A 22,840-nucleotide genomic window follows, 5' to 3' on the forward strand; every position below is an offset into this window, starting at 1 on the left:
GGAAGGTTTTTAAAAGTGAGACTAACTCCTCCCACTTGCTTGCTGTCATGATCTCAGTATTGCCAACCCCCAAAGTCAACCTATCACAATGCAGATCCTCAGAAATCAAGAGGTTGATTCTATTGTGCTTTTTGGTCACTTTTGATTTTTTTGTATGTATTTTTTTTAATTTTCCCTGCCCCCCTCCCTGGTGTGTGGGTGGCAGTAAGTGTTTTAGCTATCTCCAATGCACAGAGTTAGGTGATTCTGGCCCCTGCTGCAGGAGCGCTCGCTTGACTGTCTGAGAGCGCAGAGCTTCTCACCAACCCCCATAGTATAATAAATAATTAATAAATTAATTCTGTCCCCTCCATGCCCAGTTCCATCTCTGCTCCTCCTGCAGCTCCACAGACTCTTCACCTTCCTCTCCCAGCCTGAGGTGGGAGGTAACTGCAGCAGAGTCCTCTTCTCTCCCTTCCCACTATTCCTTCCAAAGCTCTGGGGTGCACAGGGAGAGTATTGCAGTTGCACCAGCCTTCCTGAAGGTGCAGTGTCCCCTCCCATCTGTGCCCTGCTAGCTCTGTTATGGTTCTTCCCTCCTCCCCACACCATCTCTGCAGGGTCCAGTGCTAGTCTTTCCCATGTTCTTTCTCAGGTCAAGGGCTCACCACTTCCCAAAGCAACAGAGGGTCCTGTGGCACCTTTAAGACTAACAGAAGTATTGGGAGCATAAGCTTTCGTGGGTAAGAACCTCACTTCTTCAGATGCAAGTAATGGAAATCTATACCTGCCTCTGGAGATTTCCATTACTTGCATCTGAAGAAGTGAGGTTCTTACCCACGAAAGCTTATGCTCCCAATACTTCTGTTAGTTTTAAAGGTGCCACAGGACCCTCTGTTGCTTTTTACAGACTCAGACTAACACGGCTACCCCTCTGACACTTCCCAAAGGCTTTTCATGCCCTTCTGCCTCCTCAGTGCATTCCTGCAGGTAACAAGCCTTGCCTTAAATTGTAACACAAGTGTGGTGATGTCACATGCCCTAGCACTGACTTACCCTGTAAGAAAATTGTGCTGCTGCTGCGAATACTAGGACAGGTGGCAACCCTAGAAGACTTGCTAGAGTGAAACGCTGATCACTGAAGTCTCAGGCCCTGTCTCTACGGTATCTTTTTTTTTTTAATGTAACTACATAGCTATGCTAGTGTAAATCCAAAGTGTAGATGTGCTGTGTTAGTGTAAGCCAGGCCTTGCACTAATGTGATTTAGTTTTGTAAAAATTACTGGGATAAGCTATACCCGTGCAGTGTGTCTACAGTATGGGGCTATACTACACTGATGTATTTATACCAATGTAAATTTCCCAAATCTAGACAAACCCTCGTTTTTCAATACAGTGATGTTTCTCTGTGGAAAATCTGCCTTTGCTGTCAAAGATTCCACTGCACATGATAAGTGAGTTCTATAAAAACCTCATTTTATCCCTGGAACCATCACACCACAAAACTATGACAACAGCTAGATAGGCTGACAGTATTTTGCTTTAGAGTTATAGAGCTTGTTGGAGGCTGTTTCTTATCAATGAAGGGAGGGTTACTAGCTGTGTTTTATAGGGCTCATTGTGGATTATTCTCTGTCTGGTCAAACTTGCATTTAAAGAAAAAATATTGTTTTTCTTCCCAATAGAAATCAGTCTGCTGCTTTCTAATGAACCATTTCTTCATTTAAATGTTTCCTTTTTAAGAGGTTTTACTGCCTTTTTTATTTCCCTAGTTTAAAAGCAACATAATGAGTGCAGCTAGGGCCCCTTAAATACAGAGGCTTGCTGTGCAACAACATGATTCATTAACAGGTAGTTGTGATATAGGGTCATCTGGCTCCCAGAGCTCAGAGCCTAAGAATTACAAGGGCTCAGGGGCATACAATACCAATTCCCAGTTTATTAGCAACAAGAAAGAGACCAATCAGGCAGGATTCCCTTACTAGGTTCTAGGCTTCTTACTGCAGTACCCACAGGCTCTTTCCAAGTCTAGCCCTCACTGCTTTCCTTCTGGCAACTCTTACCTCCTTTCTTGGAGAGGGAACCCAAACTGCCCTGCTCTTAAGAAGACGGCATCCATCACATCTAGCAAAGAACTGCCTTCCTCAAAAAGAACATTCAAAATATTAATGTTTATTTCATTTTTGTGGATTTGCTTTAAAGTCTCAGGTGAACATGAAGATGTGGCCACAGAACCTACATTGCCCAGGACAACTATTTGATTTCCATCAAGTACAATTTGTGTAGGATTTAAGGGTAAAGTATTTTCAAGTGAGTTTCTTCGGCTCGTGTTTTTTTGCTGCTTCCGACTGCTTGCACATACATGCACACAATGTGCAACTCTCTATATATGTGTATACTAGAGCAAGTCAGGTATTTTCCATCAGTTTCGGATGAAAAGTGAGTTTTCCACAAAACTGGCATTTTTTTCCCACAGGAAAAATTTTGATGTTGCTGAGATTTTTCACTTTTCCCATTCTTCTTCTTCTTCTTCTTCTTCTTCATGGCAAATCCCAAAGGGACATAGCCTCTTTGTAGATCAAGCGCTACCCAGATCAATCTCTAGCAAAGTCCTTAAAACAGTCTGTCTGGATGGTCAATCTAGGTCATCCAGGGTAGTTTTATCACACCACCAAAACTTTTGGTACTCGATCACTGGCCATATAATGGAATTCCTTCGTAAACGTGCATCATAAATCATTGGTCTTCCATCCTAATAATATGTCCGTACTAAGAAAGCTGATGAAACCAAACCTGTGAGGGCATCTAAATGAAATATTTCATTTTGGTTCATGTCCTTATAAATTTGAAACATTCTGGTTTGTTGAACTGCACTGAAACATTTGTTCTGGGTCAATCTGATGTTAATCCATGCCTGCCTAGCTTCCATGGTGCCTCTGAGAGCAGGATGACCAGATGTCCCGATTTTATAGGGACAGTCCTGATTTTGGGGTCTTTTTCTTATATAAGCTCATATTACCCCCCTGTCCCGCCCCCGTCCTGATTTTTCACACTTGCTGTCTGGTCTCCCTATCTGAGAGTTGTAGTTTGGATACCTCATGTCCCCCGTTTGCTTGTATGAGCTGGGTTTCCTGGAAGGACTACATCTCTAATGTTGCACTGTGGCATCCCTTATGGCTGACCTGCCATGGTGCATCATGGGAAATGTAGCTTGGCTGGGGAACTCAGCTCATGGAAGAGAATCTGGGGAGAAAAACTGTCAGAATAAGAAAGAGGGAGCAAGAGGGATTTATAAATATAAGTAGTTTATAAAAAGAAGGAAGAAAAATACAGAAAACAATGGGTTATATGCAATATGAGCAGAATCAGCTATAAAGAGAGGATCTGGGAAAATTTGTCCATGAGCCATCAATGGGTGTTAGAAGAAATATTATACTTTCTAGTGAAACCCTTGTAGTCAATGTATTGTATGCATGAAAATAATCCACTGAGATTCCCCTCCTCCAACTCTCTACTCTCTTTCCCATTTATGAAATTCAGAGTGTTCTCTAAAGCACAGATAGGGGTTATCAATCACGTCCAATATTAGGTTACTTGCAAAGGAGAGTCATTACCTTTAATGTGTAATAACTGTGCCATGAAGATAATACAATAAAATCCAAGAAATGTAATTTAAAAAGGCTTCCTGCTCAATCCTTGTGTTTTTAAAAAAAATCTTATATAATCCTATCCCCAGAGTCACAGAAAACATTGTTTACTGTATTCCTTTCTCTTTGTCCCTTATGGGGCTTCTTGCAGTGCAATGCATCATTGGTCTTGGGATGGTCTGTCACTGTGGGTCTGCAAGTTTCAGACATAGTTTTAGAAACATGCAAGCATGGTTTCTATTAGAGTGTAGCTGCTGAGTCTATTGTCGTATGATGGCTGACTGTGTTTTATTAAAATTAGGGCTGTCGATTAATCGCGGTTAACTCATGCGATTAACTCAAAAATTAATCGTGATTAAAATTTTTTATTGCAATTAATCACAGTTTTAATCGCACTGTTAAACAATAGAATACCAATTGAAATTTATTAAACATTTTTGGATGTTTTTCTACATTTTCAAATATATAGATTTCAATTACAACACAATACAAAGTGTACAGTACTCACTTTATATTATTTTTATTACAAATATTTGCACTGTAAAAATGACAAAGGAAATAGTATTTTTCAATTCACCAAATAGTAATACTGTAGTGCAATTTCTTTATCGTGAAAGTGCAATTTACAAATGTAGATTTTTTTTTGTTATATAACTGCACTCCATAACAAAACAATGGAAAACTTTAGAGCCTACAAGTCCACTCAGTCCTACTTCTTGTTCAGCCAATGCTTAAGACAAACAAGTTTCTTTAAATTTACAGGTGATAATGCTGCCCTCTTCTTATTTACAATGTCACCAGAAAGTAAGAACAGGCATTTGCATGGCATTGCAAGATATTTACGTGCCAGATATGCTAAATGTTCGTATGCCCTTCATGCTTTGGCAGGGCCATCCTTACCCATACGCAAACTACACAGCTGCATAGGGCACCAGGAAATTTGGGGCACTGAAATTTCCTGGTGCCCTCCACAGCTGTGTGCTGCTCCAGCGGCCAGCCTGATCCCCCAGCTGGCTGAGCTGGCCAGGAAAACTGCCCCCACCCCTGCCCTGCCTCTTCCCACCCCTGCTCCGCCCCAGCCCCACCCCGACTCCACCACTTCCCTTGAGCTAGGTCCCAGGAGACTGCAGTAGTGATCGGGCCTGCCCTACACTAACCGGGCGGCGGGAAGTGGAACGACCCGGCCCCAGCCCAATCCGCTCCGCCGGCTCCCAGCTGCGCCGCCGGTGAGTGCTGGGGGGCGGTTCCCTCCTGCCCCCCAGTCCCAAGTCTGTTAGCCAGGGGAGCAGAGCGGAGCAGGCTGGGGCCGGGTCACTCCACTTCCCACCACCCCATGAGAGCGGGGTTGGGCCCGCCCTGCAATCACCGGGTGGCGGGAAGTGAAGCGACCCGACCCCAGCCCGCTCCACTTCGCTGGTGAGTGCTGGGGGGCTCCTCAAGCCAGCCAGCCCCCCCCTGCCCCCGAGGAGGCCTGGGGCCAGCCCCCCCATGGGGGGGCAGCGTAGGGCACCAAAATGTCTAGGGATGGCCCTGTGCTTTGGCCATCATTCCAGAGGACATACTTCCATGTTGATGATGCCTGTTAAAAAATAATTCATTAATTAAATTTGTGACAACTCCTTGGGGGAGAACTGTATGTCTTTCGCTCTGTTTTACCTGCAATCTGCCATATATTTCTTATTGTAGCAGTCTTGGATGATGACCCAGCACATATTGTTCATTTTAAGAACACTTTGACTGCAGATTTGACAAAACGCAAAGAAGGTACCAATGTGAGATTTCTAAAGATAGCTACAGCACTCGACCCAAGGTTTAAGAATCTGAAGTGCCTTCCAAAATCTGAGAGGGATGAAGTGTGAAGCATGCTTTCTGAAGTCTTAAGAGCAACACCCCAATGTGGAAAACTACAGAACCCGAACCACCAAAAAAGGAAATCAACCTTCTGCTGGTGGCATCTGACTTAGATAATGAAAATTAACATGTCGGTCCACACTGCTTTGGATTCTTATCAAGCAGAACCCATCATCAGCATGGACGCATGTCCCCTGGAATGGTGGTTGAAGCATGAAGGAACATATGAATCGTATGTGCATCTGGCACGTAAATATCTTGCGATTCCGGCTACAACAGTGCCATGTGAATGCCTGTTCTCACTGTCAGGTGGCATTGTAAACAAGAACCGGGTAGTATTATCTCCTGCAAATGTAAACAAACTTGTGTGTCTGAGGGCATGTCTACCCTTACCTCCAGAGTGATCGATCTAGCAGGGATTGATTTATTGCGTCTAGTGAAGACACGATAAATTGACTGTCAAGCTCTCTCCCATTGACTCCGATACTCCACCGGAGTGAGAAGCATAGGTGGAGTCGACGGGGGAGCATCAGCAGTCGACCAACCCCAGTGAAGACACCGTGGTAAGTAGATCTAAGTACGTTGACTTAAGCTACGTTATTCAAGTAACTGAAGTTGCGTAACTTAGATCGATTTCCCCCTCCCCCCAATGTAGACCAGGCCTGAGTGATTGGCTGAACAAGAAGTAGGACTGAGTGGACTTGCAGGCTCTAAAATTTTACATTGTTTAATTTTTAATGCACCTTTTTTGTACATAATTCTACATTTGTAAGTTCAACTTTCATGATAAAGAGATTTGTTTTTTTACAATGCAAATATTTGTAATCAAAAATAAATACAAAGTGAGCACTGTACACTTTATATTCTATAAAAAAGAACAGGAGTACTTGTGGCACCTTAGAGACTAACAAATTTATTAGAGCATAAGCTTTCGTGGACTACAGCCCACTTCTTCGGATGCATATAAGTGCATAAGAAGTGGGCTGTAGTCCACGAAAGCTTATGCTCTAATAAATTTGTTAGTCTCTAAGGTGCCACAAGTACTCCTGTTCTTCTTTTTGCGGATACAGACTAACACGGCTGCTACTCTGAAACCTGTCTTTATATTCTATGTTGTAATTGAAATCAATATATTTAAAATGTAGAAAACATCCAAAAATATTTAAATAAATGGTATTCTGTTATTGTTTATCAGTATGATTAATCGCGATTAATGTTTTCAATCGCTTGACAGCCATAATTGATATAGCTGCATATAGTTTCCCCCTCTTCTTTCTTTAAACAGATCTTTAAACTACATAAAATATTTGGTTAAATCTACTAATTTTAATTTGTCACTTTTTCCCCCACTATGATCTATGCATTTGTTTACTTTCATCCAAATCCAAGCAGAGTCTAAGACTTTTGCGTTCTGTCACTCTGCTATTCACTTCATTTTCCAGTGTGGAGGCTTTTCATTTGCTATTATTTCCCTTAGCTATTTTGTATCTCTCCCTCTAGAATTAGAGATTGAAGTCCCTAGTTCCCCGGCTCACATTGCTGTGGTTATTACAGTGATCTATCTTGGTGCTGAGCTCTAGCAGGGATCATTCTGTTTCCTGTTAGAATCTGTTTTCCATCCAACTTTCATTTCCTATTGTATGTTCCTTGGGGGACAAAGCAGCTTTGTTAGACTAACAGGATTCTCTTTGGAGTTATTTCTTCATTCTCATCAGCTGTGTGCATAGAAATGAGCAGCAGAGCAATGCAATAAAATGATTCAGCTGCGGTAAGCCCCTTTGGGTCTAAAACTGTAACAAAACCGTCACTACAGTTTTGCCACAGCAGCTCTCTGTATTGCCAGCACAGGCAGTGTGTGGTGGAGATATGGAGGAAACCGGGAAAGCAAAACAAGAAGCAAGGTATTGGAATAAGCCTTCTGTTGTTTTTGAGTCACTAATGGAAAAACTCAACTGAGGGGGGGTGACTTTCCTGACCTCTTGTATGTTTTAATTGAAACTGAAGGCTAGCTAAGCCTCTCTGACCCTTTCAGCCCTAGTATATGCATGTGATTAAAAATTAAGGTTTTTGCTTGTTTTTTGGCCTGGGGCTTTCCTGGATAGCATCACACAATAGTCCCATACTGCGGGAGTGTGAAGTAGTGAAACCAGCTAAACCAAAAGAGACTGCACAACAAGGTAAGCTTGATGTATTGGCAGGTAATGTCTTTATTAGAAACTCCTCAACATGCCCTAGCTTAAATGACCATGCCAGGAGTTTAGTCTCACTGTAGATTTCTTTTAATAAATTAATGGAAAGAAAATAGAAAGCTTTTTGGATTGTCTCTCCCCGAGAAGAGACATTGCCATGTCTTTTGTTTTTAAATTAATCCCTTTTTTCAGAGCTAGGCAAATACTGCAAAAAATTCTTTCACAAATATGCACTCAAACTTTTAAATGAACTTGCTCTAACTATTGTTCATGCCCTCTTTGCTGTGTTTGCTATGAGCATTCGCAATGATCCGACATACAGACATAAATGGTAGCAGAAAGCAAATTTCAAAGTCACATGCATGAGACCTCACAGAATCTCAATATGAAATATTTGGGCATGAGTGTTCATGCTGGAAGTGCTTAGAAATCTGTCTAATCAGATAGCAGCAACTATGTCAGGTGACTTTTCTAACCAATACAACTCAAGTTTTGAAAATTGACTATTAAATATTCACAGTGAACTATCTGTGATTATTTCACAGAGTGTAAAACTTGATACAATTTTATGGAATTCATTCTTTGAATGTATTCCATAAAATTGTATCAAGTCCTATTAGGAACTCATGGTATGTTTGCACATTTTCTATGAGTGGGGGAAAAATGGTGCTAAATTTATCAAGTTGTATCAGGTGTGAATTATTCTCCTGACTCAAGTTAACAACAAGAAGTTCTCTAGGCTGAAAATCAAATTTTAGGGTCAAATTTTACCTATTGTATTTTTTTATACCATCCTTATGATCATAGTATCTGAGACTTTCAGAAGTCTTTATTCAGTTCTTACTGATTTGAAGTCATTGGACCATTTCCTCTTCATTAGACTAGTGTAAATCAGAAGTAGTTCCATTGTGCATAGTGGAGCTACTCCTGATTTATACTTGGTAAATGAGAGACGGTTTTCCTCAAATGGGAGTTCAGCCTGATTAAAGATTTTGGAATTTGGCTTGTAGTTAATAACATTGTTTTAAAGTGTCAAGTACAGAATCTGAGCCATGGATCAGTCCATACCTTTTGAATAACGGAAGTCTGGAGAAATTTTTCTGCACAGCTTGCTCACATACACACACTGCATGCACCATGAAGCTATAGCACTGATATTTTAGCCAAAGATGATTTTAATAATACCCTGCTGTACCTCAGTGTAATTTGCAGAGGAAGATGCCATCCACATATCTCACAGCTGTTTAGATTAGCACTGATTAATTGCTATTTTCAGGACCTCCCTTTTAAGACTTTGTTTTTTAATCTTCCATATTAGCCTGTCAATCAGCTGAGATACTACTTTATCCAGAGAAAGATAAGCTATCTGCCGAGGCTGGTTGCAGATTAGTTTATTTGGATGGGTGGCAAGTACTCAGATCCCTAATAGGCAGCTCAAATACAGCAGGCAATGGCAAGGCAGAAAGCCTTTCGTTGAAGTTCTACAGCACATTGGTGGGAAGTGACATAAAGAAACTCCAGACTAAGAGCTCCACTCACCTTCTATGCAGCCTCTGACTGCTGGGCTACACTCACTTTTGTCTTCCTTTGTGCACCTTGAGTTTTTGGCTTCCAGCACCTTTCTGTAAAGCTAGTCTTTCTGAGACGTGGATTCTCAGGGGGAAATTTTAAAGAACTTAATCATAGAGAGCAAATGCTTATGATTTGTAGTGCAATTAGGAAACTAATTAGAAAGTAACTATTCATTTCAATACTTCAGTTTCAGTAGGCTGAAGTCCTGAATTGGGCTTCATTCCAAAACTGCCTTTGAATGATCTGTGGCAGTGTCTGGCAGATTTGCTATACCTGCAGCCACCTAGCTCTGACTTTAATTAGGAGTGGGCAAAAGGTGGATGTAGCTGGTGAAAATCTTAAATTGTTAACAGAAAGCAATGGGATAAATTCTGCTCTGTTACACCAGTGTAATTCTGGAGAAACTCAATTTCAGTGGAGGTGTTGTTGCAACTGAGAGCAGAAATTTGCCCAAGGTATCTGGAAGCTTAGGGAAGATATACACTAATGTAGTGATTTAGAATCTTTGTGTTTTTTTTTAAAGCAATTTTAAGGGAAAAAATAAACATTTAAAGTGACATTTATATATCTCCTATTCTGTTCTCTACAAACTGCATGGATGTCACTTAAAGCTGCGTGAAACTAACGGGTTTGCTTCATATGGATTTTGTCACACTGTCTTGACAGTTCTGGCTCGCATGCTTTTGTATTGATTGCGTACAAACATGCATGACGAAGCCAAGACTCAAATGAAACTGCTCAGCCCTGTTGTATTGCTTCTGCCTATGATTTTGTGGTATCATCTGAAATGGAATCCAGAAGTGGTAATTTCTTTAAATTTGTAGGAGGAAGTGAGGCAGGAGAGGGCCAATGAAGCATTTAATTAGAAGCTCTGTAGTTGAATCAGAGCATCAAAAAAGCTTTTGGGATACTACTCTTCCTTAATGCAGAGGTTTTCAAACTGTGGGGTGCACCCACCTAGGGGTGCACAGAGGAATGTTTGGGGGCTCGGGCCAGCAACTGCCAGGTGGTGCTTAGGGAGGGAGCACCACCTCCACCCCTGACTCACTTCAGCGGGACACCCAGCCATGGGGGTTAGTGTCAACATCTGCTGTGGCTGTACCGATTTCCATTCCCGACAGCCTCTGTTCCCAGCGCTAGCTCCACCCTCAGAGACCATCACATGCGCCTTTCCCCACCCTGAAAACCCGAAGAGGAAGGGACAGGTATTGTCTATTTTTGTCTGGGTTGGGAGGGCACAACTAGAAATTGTAAGTCAAAGGGGAGGCTCAGCTCAAAAAAGTTTGAGAACTGCTGCCTTAGTGTAATGTTCCTTGTTTGAAGAAAATGACTTGTGTGATTAAGTTGCCATTGTCACGTGACAGGGACTTCACGCAGTGGAAATTCATCCAGCCAACTTCCCTGTGACCAACATTCACAAAAGATTTTTGTTAGGAAACTAAAAAACACACACACCTCAGGCTCAAATATGTCTCTTCAGAAAGAGAAGGATTTGGGCTTTGGGGATATCAGTGGGCTTAGAAAGGCTTGGATAAAACTCACCTAGTTTCACTGCTTGGCCTGGAACCCACACCTGGCCATTGCTTATGGTTTCAGCTTTTGTTTTGAGACAGTCACACAGCTGTAGTTAGCATGTGCATTGGGGAAGGTTCAGATGGAGGCACCATTAGCCTCCGAGGGGGGTGAGCGGCTGGGGAGGTGTGTATGTAAAATGAGCAGAGAATAGATCACTAGGTTTGCCTCGCAAACTGACAAGCCCAAGGAAGCATATAGCTGAGTTGGCCACTCTGATCCCATGTGGTGGTAGATGTATGAAGTTAGATTTTTCTGTAAGGTATGTAGGCATGCTGGACTATGATCCGCTCTGTCAGATCTGAGTGCTTAGACAGTAGTTGAATTTAACAGATATACGATGACACACCTATGTGGTGTGGTGTATCGCTCATTGTTCTGGGGCCATGCCAGAGTCTAGCACAGGGGATTACACTAAGTTTGGCGGGGCAGCCTTAACTGTGAATTTTTCTTGCTTTTCTTAGGCGTAAGTTACTACAGTAGCTCCCACACTGTGGTCCGCAGAACATTGGCTAGTGGTCAGTACAGAGCTGCGTGCTTTGCATGGTGCTGATTTTCTTTGTGTCTAGCCACCAGTTGCACTAAAAGACAGCAAAAACCCAGTAAGTATTTCCCTAGTATTAATCTGCTGGGTACCAATTGCTATCCTTGTCACTGGGATGGTATTTTATAACAAGAGGGGAGAAAGGCTCTGTGCAGCACTGAATGGGAGGGGTGGCATCCACAAGATACTGCCTGTTAAATTGTAATCCAGACTATGAAAATGTTTGGGAAGCCTTGAGTTACTACATTTATGGTACTTTAAAATACTATGCAGCTTTTTGTATTTATTTTTGTGGGCTTGCTCTGAAGATTTATTCCTGCTGTTAGCTGCTGTGATGACTTTGTCGGGATTGTATATTGGATCTGTTACAAGGAGATGAGATATGATTTCAACAGATCAGGTTTGTCTTGGATTTTTGTTCTCCTTTAGTAGAAATTCTCTATCACACAGTCCTTTACCCAACCATTGAACAAGAGGAAATACACTGGAAACCAGTTTAATGCATAGACCAGTGCACAACTCATGTAAACACTGAAAGCTTAAATGTGTGTAATTTCTAACTGTATAGGCTTTCCTATGCAGTCTCTTTGCTGGGCATTCATAGAGGGGTTAGTGATGAGAGAGGTGTTTTCATATATCTTATATGAATTTTAGTAGAGCTCTGCTGTGCTGTCCCTATGAGTTGATTGCCCTGTTTCACCCAATGGCTTAGAAATAGTATGGAACCAAAGCTGTTTGCATTGGCCACTGCTGAGAAAAAACAGATGGATTATCTTGTACTTCTCATCAGAGGGATCTGAGAAGAGAAAGCTGGGCATTGTTTAGTTTCATTTAGGTGATAAACTGTAAGAAAGCAAACAAAACGTTTTAGGCTGTGTTCGTGTGTAAAAGGCAATTGTAAATAACAGTTTGGGTTTGGAATGTGATAATGTTAACATTAACACTTCTAGATTATTTAAAAAATTAAGACTCTGTAGCAGAGGGAAATAATGTTGACTTTAATGGACACTGGATCAAGCCTTTAGGCCTGATGGTTCCTCACATGGGGCAGCAGTTGCTTTTTTGCCAGAACAAGGAGTAATGGTCTCAAGTTGCAGTGGGGGAGGTTTAGGTTGGATATTAGGAAAAACGTTTTCACTAGGAGGGTGGTGAAGCACTGGAATGAGTTACCTAAGAAGGTGGTGGAATCTCCTTCCTTAGAGGTTTTTAAGGTCAGGCTTGACAAAGCCCTGGCTGGGATGATTTAGTTGGGGATTGGTCCTGTTTTGAGCAGGGGGTTGGACTAGATGACCTCCTGAATCCCCTTCCAACCCTGATATTCTATGCTTCTTGTGATAGAATCTACAGGACAGGTTTCCAGGAGAGGAACTCTCCCCTGGGAGGATTCCCATGTAGAGATGCCTCCTGTCATCCCAAACCAGGCAGATCTGTTGGTGGCCATAGGCTTTGGACCCTGCTGTGCTTCCACCAGCTCTCTGCCAGCATGGCTCCCTTTGAGCTGTTCCACTAAGGTATCCCGCAGTCTAGGGTTACCATATTTAGTGCCTCCGAAAGGAGGACACTCCACGGAGCCCCGCCCCCAGCCCCGCCCCCGCCCCAACTCCGCCCCCTCCCCAAAGTCTCCGCCCCCTCCCCTGCTTCCCGCGAACATTTGAGTCACGGGAAGCCTGAAGCAGGTAAGGGGGGACGTGGGGGGGAGGAGGCGCGGCCTGTCCCCCATCCCGGCACCGCCGGCCCGTCCCCCGAGCCCCCGGCCGAGCCCCCGAGGGCCCGGCCCGGCACCGCCGGCCCGTCCCCCGAGCCCCCGGCCCGGCACCCCCGGCCCAGCCCCGGAGCCCCCGGCCCGGCCCTGGAGCCCCCGGCCCGGCCCCGCTCCGCCAGCCCGGCTCCCGAACCCCCGTCCTGGCACCGCATGTCCCGATTTTCCCGGACATGTCCGGCTTTTTGGGATTTCCCCCCGGACGGGGATTTGGAGCCCAAAAAGCCGGACATGTCCAGGAAAATCCGGACGTATGGTAACCCTACCGCTGTCGCTGTGCAATGACCCTTAGGATCTCTGGGCTCTACTTTTCTGGGGCAGGAAGAGGTAGAAAACTATGTATGCTCTCATTTGGGTTACCCACTCCTCTCCTTGTCTCTGTCCCCTACACCTGCACAGGCCCCAGACCATAAGGAAAGGCCTCAACGGAGTGAAAGGTGCTGCGAAGGTACCCGAGTCCCCTTCTATGCACAGATCTAGGAATGCAGTATAGCCACTTGTTTTCACTCAGTCCTCGCGTCATCAAACAGGAATGAATGGCGGTTTGCCTGCGTAAGAACTTCAGGATTTGGCCCATACCTAACATCTTCTGGTGACACTTGGAACATCAGAAACAGTTGAAAGATATTCTATCCTTAACAAACCCTTTTGTCTTTCACTCAGGCTGGTAGTGACTCAAATCTCAGAGTCCAGTCCTGCTCCCATTGACGTTTCTGGGAGTTTTGTTGTCGTCTTCACTGGGAACAGGGTCTGGTCATATAACAGAAGAAAAAAATCCCACCATTGTACCAGATACAGGACTGAATTTGTGGGGGGAGGTTGGGGTACTGGGACTTTAGTCCTTTTGGACCAAAGCCTGTTTATTTTATTCACACAAGTAGTCTCAGTGAAGTCAGTAGGATTACTTCTATGAGTAAAACAAGCAATATTTGTCCCTTTGTGGGAAGGCCTAGCCAACCTGTTATTGCATACACAAAAATAATTTTCATATGACCCGTTTACGGAAAAAATATTGCTAGCATGTAAAAATATAATTCACATTTGCTCTTGATGAAGTAAAACCCCAGGGAAACTGATTTTGATTTTCCTTGATTTTTTCTGTCACATAGCTCTTGGTATAAACCAAAACATGATTTGAGCTTTTTAGCCTTTCTACTTTATTTTTTATTATTTGAATTCTCAGTATGTTTCTGTTGCATTCAGGGAACAACATGGAGAGCCTTTCCATAGTTAATTTATCACCTGTAGTTTTTCATAAGCGTTAAGTCTTCTTGAGCCACTGTTAGTTTCATGTATCAAAGGAAGTGAGTTCAAATCTTGTTATGGTTTTATGTTTATATTAAAATTGATTGTAGCTGTTTTCCATCAAGGCAGCAATAGACTAATTAATTCTTCTAAAGTAAAAGAACAGCTAAGAGAAAAGAAAATGAGGTAGGGAGGAAATATCTGCTCCTAAATATTTTGCATGTTAAAAAATCTATCCAAAATAAAATTCAGTCACATGAAGATGCCACAGTAGAAAACGGGGGAGGGGAGGCATTTATACCTCCAATTAAGTGCTTGGCTGATATGAGGGGCTGATCCTGCAAACATTTACACACATGAGTAACTTTACTTGGTATAAAGTACTCACTAACATTAACTTGAATGGACTTGGTCATATGAACAAAGTTGCTCGCCTATATAACTGTTTGCAGGATTGGGTCCTTAACTGGTCCAGTACAGAAGGAGCCTTATGGTCTCTCTCTAAGCTGCAACCAACCACCAGAGGGCAAACTGTTCCTGCGTAGTCTATTTGCATTCCAAGTAGATGCAACTGATTGCTAATAACTTTCCTTAATTACAATGGGTTTTTTCTAACTATAACCCTATGCATAAGTTTCAAGGAGATTCAACTGTATGGAACATCTGACGAGTTGGAAAAAGATGTCTTTGAGTGCTAGAGGGAGACAAAGAAACAGACACAAATCAAAATTTCATACTCGGGTAACTTTTTCATTAACTGTCACTCAAACAGTTTGAGCAATTCTTTTCAAACTTTACAGAAACATTGTCCCTATTCTTCAGAGTATAAGCCTATCAGTTCTTCAGACCAAACCAATTTTTGCTAACCAAAATTATAAGGGACTGAAATGGGGCTTATAATGTAACCTGTTTGCAACCTTAATTATGGAGAAATCTCTCCTTATTTCTCCTTCTGGTGCATGTCCTTCATTGAATAGGGTTAGACATAGTCTTCTAATAGGTAATTGGCTTTGGTGGGGTTAGGAGCCACAGGTCATCAGAGGTCTCAGGAGGAGTCTGTAGAGCAGGGAGACTTGCAGAGAGTGGATTCTATCTTTCAAGACAGATACGGTAAGATTTTTCAAAAGCTCTCAGTGTTGGCCTAACTCTGCTCCCATTGAAATCAATGGGAGTTTTAGCAGTGTCTACAAGGAGTGGAGTTAGCCCATGCTGAGTGCTTTGGAAAATCCCATCTTTAATGCAGTTTCTGTTTTAATTATAAGGCTCTTTGGGGCAGGAACAGTCTTTTTGTTTGTTTGTTTGTTTTTCTGTATTTGTACAGCACTTAGCACAATGGGGTCCTATTCTGTAGCTAGAGCTCCTCGGCATTACAAGACTATAAATAATAGAAGGATAATGGGCCAGATTTCCCAGTGTGCATGGCTGCTTTGCACTGCTGTAGTGCCATAGAGGAGCCATGAACCTAGCTTAACCAACCCGTTAAATTGGGTTTTTGGCTGCCTTGCATTGTGAGAGTGGAACTTAGCCTAAAATCCCAGGCTCGGTCATTCAGACTTTCACAAATTGGTTAGAAATTGTCAAATGTTTTTGAAACATTGTCAGTGGAGGGCATGTGATAAGGCAGCATTGTGCCTGACCTCTCAGAGCCTCCTTATTTTCAGTATATGTTTTGCTGCTTTGTCTCTGCTATATGCATCATTTCCTTATAATCCTTACTGTCTCCTTGATCGTTACCAAGGTATTCTCTTTTTACAATTGCTTGGCGGGTGCAACCCAAGGGGAGCCAGCATGATATCTGATTGACTCCTGGCCTGCGGATTACAGGCTGGTGTTATAATTATCCTACATCTGCAATGCAGTGATTTCCAGATGTTTACGGCTTCAGAGAGATGTATTCTACAGGGATTTTTTTTCCAGATAGGTCAAAAGGGCTGGATCAGAACATGCAAAGTGCAAATTCAAGCATTATTTAAAGGAGCAATGTCTGAATGGTGAGAAGTAGGGGATGAAATTGGTGGTTTAGCAAACTGGGAAACTTGTTGACTTTTCCATTTATTCAGCCAGCCCCTGTAATCCCTGAGGTAGAGTGTGACCCTCTGCTTTCTAAAGTCGAGACCCATCCACAGGCTCGTGAGCTGAGATCTGAATATATTGGAGACTGAGGTTTTATGGGCTTGAACAATGCTCTTAATGGGATAATAGCTTAATCAATTTAAACATTATAATATATCCATTGTCATTTTGGAAAGAAGACAGTACTTGTCAATGAAATTTGCAAGAAGGAAAAGGTGAAGCAGACAATGTGAGTTACATCCCCCACCAGAATAATTTTCAGCTGATCCTGTGGCTTTGAGGGTATGTTTCTGTACCCCCCGCCCCTCCCCGGTTAATGAGTATTTTCAGGATGTCTCTTCATACTCCTAAACTTAAGCACAGAGTCTGCAGCCTATGAGGAAATTCTGTGGATGAGTGGGAGGGGCAGAAAGAGAGTGTGTTTGAAATTGGATGGTTAATATACAGATAGGTAAAAGACAAAGGAAGACTTTTAAAGACTTTTAGGAAAAATGCATAGAGACAGATGGAAAGTGCGAGTATGGAGCCGGTCTTAAATTGTAATGTTCAGATGGAGAACTAAAGCCCTTATAGGGAGGTCGTCTACTGTAACCACTGAAGTCTGTGGATGTCGTAATAAATTTTGGGGTTTTTTTTCTTTGCCTTCCGGTATCTGAGCCTTTTGAGTACACTGGGATCATGTTTTCAAGCTTTTCTCTGCAATGACGAAGACTAGAAACTTACTTTTTAAAAAAAAATGAAAGCTGCAATTCTCATGTAGTCAATTGTCTCCAGAAGCTAGGGCTTTCCATGGAACATGAAATATTGCCAGACTTTGATTAAAAATTGCAAAAATTGGCATTCTGGTATAGACAGCTGCCTTTCTAAGGCAGTAATGATTTAAGGCAGTATGATTTTCTGTTTGAGACAGGGATCTTTTTGATTCTGGCCCAGATGGTTTCGTATTGGGTGAGAGTGTGGGATGAACTGAAACTGCTAAGGAAACCTTTTCCATTTCAGTTCTCCAGCTCGATTGTAGGAGACAGCAAAATCAAAAAGACAAAACCATCCTAATAGCAGTGTTTGGGTTCGGTTAGAATATGGAACTCTGCATTCTGTCTATCCATGTATCTCCTCCTTCAGCGTGAATAGTAGCCTATTTAACTGCAGAAGATAATGCGTCACTTTGCCATGCCATTCTTGCTTAGCTTTCCTAGTGAAATCTCCTGCCTCTGGCAAAGGGCCAGACTTGACAACTAGCCTTGAAAGCAATTTGGCAAAAACAGTGATTTCCTTCCCCCTTATGTGAGGTTTCTTTACTATGTCTTTTTTACTTGGCAGGATAATTACTATGCTAACTTTGTTCTTAGTGGGGAAAAGAAAGGACAATTGACACAGTGACTCCCGTAACAGGATTACAGGAACAAAAACATCTTACAGCTTTTTCTTTTTGTGTGTGTGCATGTCAGTGAGCTTTTCAGTCTGCCTCTCTGCCCCTCAAAAAACAAATGAAAGAGCATCTCACAGACTCTGTGCCTCCTTCTTATAGTTTCATCTGTCATTTCTCTGAGACCTTTCTCTTGAATAAGGTGTGTGTGAAGGGACTCCCAGCTGGTGGTGGATCTGATTGCTATATAAAAATAGCACCTTGACGTCAAAGATGTACACCCTTGAAAGTGCTGCTGTAGGGGAAGAGAGAAAGTATGTGCAAATGAACTAGTTTATAAAGTTGAATGGTATAGACCAGGCTAGTGGTTTTTTTTTTTTCCCCAATTAGTTAAAAATGAGAAGGATAGTTGGTAGTTGACTTCTCAGCCCTTATCAGTAGGTGTCACTGAAGCCAATGATTGATGAGTGTGCCAGTAACTGTAGGGGTGATTTGGCTTGTATACTGCTTTTTCTTGTGTAAACATTCTCTCATGCTCCCAGGCTCTATTTTTTTGCATTTCCCAGTAGTAATATGGGTCACTTACCAAGCTCAATATCTTTAAATCCATGTGTGAACGTTAATTAGTGACTGGCCAATATGTTCCAGCTCTGGTTCATCAAAAAATTTCCAATAGTTCTCTCTGTAATTTTGCACCTAGATTTTCTTCACTTCAGGGGAAGAAGAGTCTGGATTGAGAGATCCTAAACCATATATGTCCTCCTGTTCCCACCACCAGCAGCTATAGGCTCCCCCTGCCTCCTGACTCTGCTTCTGGGGTAGCTGAAATAGGTAATAAAATGAAAAATAAAAGCTTATGCTCTAATAAATTTGTTAGTCTCTAAGGTGCCACAAGTACTCCTGTTCTTTTTGCGGATACAGACTAACACAGCTGCTACTCTGAAACCTAATAAAACGAAGGCACTCTCACTCAAATGCTGCTGTTTTGGAGCCCCCTAATGGGATGTGTACTACATAATGCAATATGTGATCACTTGCCCCCTTCTGATCTCTTTGGAGATCACAGCAAAACTCCACCCTCATACCATCGTCTCCTATTCTTATGCCGGACCTGATTCTCCAAAATGAGCAGGGCTGCAAGGGGGAAAAGGATTTTGGAATATACGTACACTGTTTACAGTGCAAATTACACCAGGAATTAGTCTGGCCCCATATATCTCCATTTGACTTTAATTGAGTTACATTAGGGCTGAATTTTAAAGCTAATGTACTGTCTTTGAATCACTCTTCACCCTTTTCTCCTGCCCCTCTCATACCATTACTTGTCTCCACTTACTGTCTCATGTCTTATTTAGATTGTGACCTCTGTGGGGCAGACACATCTCATGTTTTTGTAACACTCCAGGTATTTATATTGCTGTATAAGTAACTATACAATGTAATCATGGCAATTTAAGCACTTGCTCCTACATGTATCCTTGATCTGTGCCTCATTCTCCACTGCCTTATGCCTTGTGTAGCCATTTACACCTGTGCAAAGTGAGTCCAACATTACCATTCTGATTTAGAAGCATGTAACCCCCAGTTGGCAAACATTGTACATAGGTGTAAGCGAGTACACATGGTGCAAAGCGGTGAGAATTCAGCCCAGTGTTTTCTGATACCCTCTGGCCCAGAACTTCAGCTTGCACAGCTCCGTTGAAGTCAACAGAGCATACACCAGGCCTAAGATCTGGAGATCTGGCCCAAGAAACATGTAATAGACAGCAGATCTAATCGTGGTTGAGCAACATCCCCTTTTCCCTCTCATCAAAGCAATTAGGAAAACTCTCCCACCCTCCATCCAAACAAAGAATTGAGGGAAGAGAGAGCGGGGGGAAAAAACAAAGTAGGATTCTTAAAACTAGCACTTAAAACTCTCTGATAGCACTTGTAAGACTGCCAGCATCCTGGTGAATTGAGGCATTACTGTGGCAACACCACCATGCCAGGAGTTTGTCCCTAACTAGGGTGACAAGACAGCAAATGTGAAAAATCGGGACGGGGGTGGGGGGGTATTAGGAGCCTATATAAGAAAAAGACCCAAATATTGGGACTGTCTCTATAAAATTGGGACATCTGGTTACCCTATCCCTAACTGGCAAGAATAACCATATGTTCTTTATGTAGCAGCATAATATCTTGCCATTAAATGCGCCACTTTACTATTGCAGTAAGGCCTATATCTCTTGCACATTTTGTTTCTGTAAACAGAGGGCTTTCTGAAAACTTGGACCACCCCTAATCAGTACTTGCTCAAATGAGTGACTTTTCAGACCTTATTTATAACTTAAATGCAGGCAGATTCTAAATGGGAGGTCAGACTATACTTGACTGTTTTAGAGTGCCGTATTTCCCAAGGTGTATATGTAGTATCGACTGCTACTTTTTTTTTATAGCAATGAGAACTACAGCCCACTGTGCAAACAGAAGAAATTCTGCCACATGAATAAAAGTCTCTCTAAGGGCTGGTCTATGCTAGAAAATTAATCAACCCAACTTCGGTTGGGCAAGGATGTGAAAAATCCACATCTCTGAGCGATGTAGTTAAACTAAATCCCCTTGTAGACTGCACTAGGTCGACCTAACTACTGCCTCTGGGGAGGTGGATTTACTACATTGACAGGAATGCTCCTGTCACTGTATAAGAACAGGTCCAGTGCTTAATTTGTAATGAAAGCAGTGCTGGGGATCAGGCAATTTTTTTACATTCATAACTGATGCAGCAAGCCCAAAGGTGCCGGGGCTATGAACTGCCAAGCCTAGATGTGCCAGGATTCAGCCCTGGCAAGTCCTGGTGCAAACTAAGCACTGGGCAGGTCTACAGTACAGAATTACGTTGGTATAACTGTGTTGCTATGTTACATTTCTCCTCTGTTCTCTTTCCCAAGCTACGGTTTGGGTAAGGACTGACAGAGCCCAAGCCCCGCCGACCTAAGTGCTGGTGTAAACAGCGCTGTGTTGGCGGGAAAGCTTCTGCCCTAAATGTCTACATTAGTGGTGCCCAAACTTTTCCTGTCACGCTCCACCCCTCTTACCAGTACTGGAATCTGGCCACGCCTGCCTCCATTACAGCACAGTTGGCTCAGCAGAGGAGCTTGGGCTGAAGGCAGAACTGGGGATGGGGGAGGAGCTGGAGCTAGAGTTGGGAGGTGGCCTGGGGGTGGAGAGGGAATGAGGGTGAAGCTGCGGCTGGGGGCGGAGCAGGGCTGGGTGGTACTCCCTCCCTGCCTCCTCATGGAGGCTGGGCTGGGCCCCATTGTGCACCCCCCAAATATTCCTCCATGCCCCCCTTAGCGGGGCGCACCCTCAGTTTGGGGATCACTGATCTATTTTGAAGTGCTGTAGCGTTTTAAATGTAGACATAGTCTAAATATGCAATCAGAAATGTCACGTTTCAAAAATATGTTGGCTGCCATGTGGAGACTTAAAAATGCCACCATGAATTAGAAACTCTGTCTAACGTGATGATAGTAGATACTGTATGTAAGTGCCAGACAAAAATAAGGAAGAAGCAAGAGTGCAAAGCTACAGTGCTTTCTCTTTCCAGTCCCTACAGGTTAGTCAGGTTTTGGGCTCAGTTTGATGTCTTCTGGCAAGCAGTCCTGCCATTAAGACTGATCTAATTGCCTGGTAGTCTGAACTTGCCTGTGTCATCTGCCTCATCTCTGTGGCGCTCAGCTGTCTTGATGGATTTCTGATTCCTGACTACATCAATCTCTTTGAGAACATTTTAGATTAGAACCAGGGCCTTTAACTCTGTTCTGAAGTGTATCAGTAGCCAGGAGTGCTTTAGAAGCACAGGTGTGAGAGAGCTTTTGTTGGCTTTTGCTGCTTATGAAACACACTGCTCCAAGCTGTGCCAACTTCAGACTTCTTGTGCCAGTTTTATATGACTGCTCCAAAAGCAGTTAGTGACAGGCACCAGTGTGGCGAGAGAACAAACTGCTGCAACTCTAGTGGGTTTTTTTAATATGAAAAATCTGAATGTGGTTAATAGTTGCTGAGTTGCTCAACAATATTGTGTGTACGTGTGAACGTGAAAAAGCCACTTGGTTTAAAAAAATTAGTACTTAGCCTAACTTACACCATTGTTTCCATCGCCTCTATGTGTAAACTAGCACTTATGTCGGCAAAACTTTTGTCGCTCAGGGGTGTGAAAAAAACACCTCCCCTAAACCACATAAGTTTTGCCGGCATAAGCACTCGTGTGCACAGTGCTATGTTGGTGGTAGATGCTCTCCTACTGACATAGCAATGGCCGCTCGTTTTGCTGGTTTTATTACATCGATGGGAGAGCGCTCTCCCATCAGCATCACGCGGCTACACGAGCGCTCTTACAGCGGCACAGCTGTATTGGTACAGCTCTGCTGCTGTAAGCTTATAAGTGTAGACATGGTCTGTCAGAAAACAAGGGTGTAGGTATGCTACAAAACAGAGCTGTATAAATTGTCCTCTAGCATTGCACAAAAGTATTTATTTTTTTATGAAGTGATACAAAGTCCTAGGCAGTAACTCAAGTTGTGTTTGCAGGCATTGTACAAGGGGGCAGGTAAATAAGATGTCAGGACACATCTCTTCTTTGGAGTCAGGTGGTCTTCATTTCATTTAGAAGATCCAAGTCTAATGACACTACTGCTGCTGAGGTATCTCCACTGTGTCTGGAAGAACGACTGTGAGGCGCTTTTTAATCCATCTGTTTTCAGTGCAAAAGTCAGTGTGCAGTTTTCTTGAGGCCCCTTCAAGAAACTTTTCCCCCACCCTTCGTAATCTAAATAGACAAGATGAATAAACTGTTCATAGCAAGTACTGTATCTTATGTATTTTGTACAATACCTAGGCCAATGGGCACCCTAATCTTGATTCTGGGCTATAGATTTTGTTAATTATTTGTATTATCATAGCTCCATAGTTATGGACTAGCACCCCATGCTTGGTGCCATACAAACACAGAACAAAAAGACAGTCCCTGCCGCCACAGTTTTTTCAATCTAAGTGCAAGAC

General features: G+C 42.8%; 1 protein-coding gene across 3 annotated transcripts in view; it reads left to right on the top strand.

The window, feature by feature from the left end:
* Nucleotides 1-22,840, top strand: part of KIF26B (kinesin family member 26B) — a 416,197-nt gene that overhangs the window by 76,354 nt on the left and 317,003 nt on the right. The window contains exon 1 of one of the 3 annotated variants that reach the window (XM_042848411.2): nt 7,202-7,378. The exons of the other annotated variants lie outside the window; for them this stretch is intronic. The gene's annotated coding sequence lies outside the window, so the exon portion shown is untranslated. Of the gene's footprint in view, nt 1-7,201; nt 7,379-22,840 lie in introns of those variants that run through there. 3 annotated transcript variants of the gene reach the window in all.

Source organism: Chrysemys picta, chromosome 3 (assembly GCF_011386835.1).
Source record: "Chrysemys picta bellii isolate R12L10 chromosome 3, ASM1138683v2, whole genome shotgun sequence".
NCBI lineage: Eukaryota > Metazoa > Chordata > Testudines > Emydidae > Chrysemys > Chrysemys picta.